General features: G+C 38.5%; 1 pseudogene across 1 annotated transcript; it reads left to right on the top strand.

The window, feature by feature from the left end:
* The first annotated feature begins 709 nt into the window (after window positions 1-709).
* Window positions 710-3,414, top strand: LOC306649680 (apoptosis inhibitor 5-like; annotated as a pseudogene). Its single transcript has one exon. The product of its transcript is annotated as an apoptosis inhibitor 5-like (transcript).
* The last annotated feature ends 231 nt before the right edge of the window (window positions 3,415-3,645 follow it).

The following is a 3,645-nucleotide window of genomic DNA, read 5'->3' as shown; positions in this document are numbered from 1 at the left end:
CAGACTAAGAACAAAAGGGAAATCGAAGACTGGAACAACAGTATAAAATGACTAAACCTAGCAGGTATCCACAGACTGTTCCACCTGCCAACTTAGAATATCAATTCTTCTGAAGTGCACCTGGATATTCTTTAGAATAGGCTATATGTTAGGTCATAAAACCAGTCTCAATACTTTTAAAAAGATTGAAATCACACGAGGTATGTTTTCTAATCGCAATAAAATAAAATTAGAAATCAATAGTAGGAATTTGGTGGATTTGAAAACATGTAAAAATTAAGTAACACACTCCTAGAGAAACTATAAGTCAAAGAAGGAATCGCTTTGGAAAATACTTGGAGATGAATGAAAATGAATAATCTACCAAAACTTATGGGATGCAGGTAAAGCAGTATGTAGAGGAATATTTATAGTTGTAAATACCTACATTAAAAATACAAGAAGGGTCTCAAATCAGTAATCAACCATTCTTTTTTAAGACACTGATAAAAGAAGAGCAAGTTAATAACAAGATGACAAATCAGTCTATTAAAAATGGGCAAAGAATCTGAATAGAAATTTCTGTAAAGAAAATATATATATAGGCGGCACTGGTGGCAGCAGGAGGCGTAATAGTTCGGGTCGTGGGCTTGGAGAAGTTCCAAGGCGGCGGTGGCGCCGGCGGCGACTTCGACAGCAGGAGCGGGCCCTGGGCTGACTGTCGCTCACCATGCCGCCGGTGGAGGAGCTTTACCGCCACTATGGCATCCTAGCTGATGCCACGGAGCAAGTGGACCAGCATAAAGATGCCTATCAAGTGATATTGGATGGCGTGAAAGGCGGTACAAAGGAAAAACGATTAGCAGCTCAGGTTATTCCTAAATTCTTTAAGCATTTTCCAGAATTGGCTGATTCTGCTATCAATGCACAGTTAGACCTCTGTGAGGATGAAGATGTATCAATTCGACGCCAAGCAATTAAAGAGCTGCCTCAATTTGCCACAGGAGAAAATCTTCCCCGAGTGGCAGATATACTAACCCAACTTTTGCAGACAGATGACTCTGCAGAATTTAACTTGGTAAACAATGCCCTGTTAAGTATATTTAAGATGGATGCAAAAGGAACGTTAGGTGGCTTGTTTAGCCAAATACTTCAAGGAGAGGACATTGTTGGGGAACGAGCAATTAAATTCCTTTCTACAAAACTCAAGACTACCAGATGAAGTCTTAACAAAGGAAGTAGAGGAGCTTATCTTAACCGAATCTAAAAAGGTCTTGGAAGATGTGACTGGTGAAGAATTTGTTCTGTTCATGAAGATACTATCTGGGTTAAAAAGCTTACAGACAGTGAGTGGAAGACAGCAGTTGGTTGAGCTGGTGGCTGAACAGGCTGACCTAGAACAGACCTTCAACCCCTCGGATCCTGACCGTGTGGACAGGCTCTTACAGTGCACGAGGCAGGCAGTATCCCTCTTCTCTAAAAATGTCCATTCCACAAGATTCGTGACTTATTTCTGTGAGCAAGTTCTCCCTAACCTCAGTACATTGACTACCCCTGTGGAGGGTCTGGATATACAGTTAGAGGTATTAAAATTGTTGGCGGAGATGAGTTCATTTTGTGGTGATATGGAGAAGCTAGAAACAAATTTAAGAAAACTATTTGATAAGTTTTTGGAATACATGCCTCTCCCTCCAGAAGAAGCAGAAAATGGGGAGAATGCTGGTAATGAAGAACCCAAGCTGCAGTTCAGTTATGTGGAATGTTTGTTGTACAGTTTTCATCAGTTGGGCCGAAAACTTCCAGATTTCTTAACAGCCAAACTGAATGCAGAAAAGCTCAAAGATTTCAAAATCAGGCTGCAGTACTTTGCACGGGGCCTGCAGGTTTATATCAGACAACTTCGCTTGGCTCTCCAGGGTAAAACAGGCGAGGCCTTAAAAACAGAAGAGAATAAGATTAAAGTTGTTGCATTGAAAATAACGAACAATATCAATGTTTTAATCAAGGATCTCTTCCATATTCCTCCTTCATATAAGAGCACAGTAACATTATCCTGGAAACCTATACAGAAGGTTGAGATTGGGCAAAAGAGAGCCAACAAAGATACAACCTCAGGTTCACCGCCCAAGAAATCTCCAGCAGGACCAAAAAGGGATGCCAGGCAGATTTATAACCCCCCCAGTGGGAAATATAGCAGCAATTTGGGCAACTTTAATTATGAGCAGAGAGGAGCCTTCAGGGGAAGTAGAGGTGGCCGAGGTTGGGGAACACGAGGAAATTGTAGTCGAGGAAGACTCTACTGAGTAAGATATCACATTCTTCAACATTGTCATGAGCTTAATATACTTAAATTCTACTATTCATTGGATTGCCGGGGATGTCCTTCTAAAGGACTGCTGCCTTCAGCTAAAAACTTAATGTTCTTTATACCTTTGTATGTATGATCTACTTTTGTAACAGACCATGGTTGTGTCCAAGGTAAAACCTCAATAATATTTTTGGATGCTTTGTCCACAATCTTGACTTGTTTTTCCAATATCATCATTATTCAGACTTCATATTGTGAATCTTTTTGCTTTTAAACATCTTGATAACTTGTTATTGAGAGCTTCTGAGTCTAAAATGTAATGAAATTCAGTTTCGTTCTGATATCTGGTAAAGATCATCAGTTTTGAAAGGTTAGTGATTTTCCTCTCCCCTTAGTTTTTGCCCAATAGATGGAGAAGAGTAATGGTCAATCCTGACATTTTTCATTGTTTTTTTAATAAAGCTGCTAGGCAATGGTGCAGCATTTTCACCTACTGTCATGAACACGAAATACTTACCAGCTTTCTTAAAATGTAGAAATGATAATACATTTTTAGGAGGAAGTAAGTTGCTTTGCACTGCTTACATTGTACTCTTCTCCACGTATTGGGATACAGCTTTGGAACGTGGGATCTTACTGTTCGAATAGAAATGTGTATGTATAATATACATTCACACATATATAAGCACATGTATGTGTATGTGTGTATATATATACATGCCGCAAAACTGAGTACACAACAAATCAATATTTTAAATTCCAGGAACGGGTAGTCTTTGACATGGTGATTATCCTTTTGAGGCTAAATCCACTATTCACTTGTTATCTATGGTTTTACTTCCAGTAGAGAGGAATTTTGAGTCAGTTGCACTTACATGATTATTGTTATTTAAAACTAAAAATAAAGGCTGTATATTCAAAGATAAAATGTGGAGATCCCTGTTGGTGAAATACAGCCAAATGTGATGTACATATAGAATTTCACAGGACGAGATAGTATAATTTAGGATTTGGAGATTTAATAACCAGGGCTACCGAGGAAAAAATGACTTGATAACATAGTACCAATAAGTAAGGGATGCTCTCTTGGTTTGCTTTTGCCACTTTCAAGATTATAACTTCTAAGGTTATTAGCCAAATTATTGTATAAATTAGCTAATAGAATCTCTAGGTTAAACAACAGATGGGAGGTTAGTGGAGTGTCTAATGTCATGGGCATTTTTAATAGCATAGACCCTTCGCCCTGCATTTGAATGTTTCATATATTTTTGTTCCTCAGTTAATCTTCCCTTCCCAAGTTTGCTATTCAAATCAAATGCCACAATGACATTTCTAGTAATTTGATGTGTTTTTTTGAG

This window comes from Sciurus vulgaris, assembly GCF_902686455.1.
Source record: "Sciurus vulgaris genome assembly, chromosome: 18".
In the NCBI taxonomy this organism is placed as follows: Eukaryota; Metazoa; Chordata; class Mammalia; order Rodentia; family Sciuridae; genus Sciurus; species Sciurus vulgaris.
Note: the sequence above shows the minus strand (reverse complement) of the source record. Positions and strands in the feature narration are given on the sequence as shown.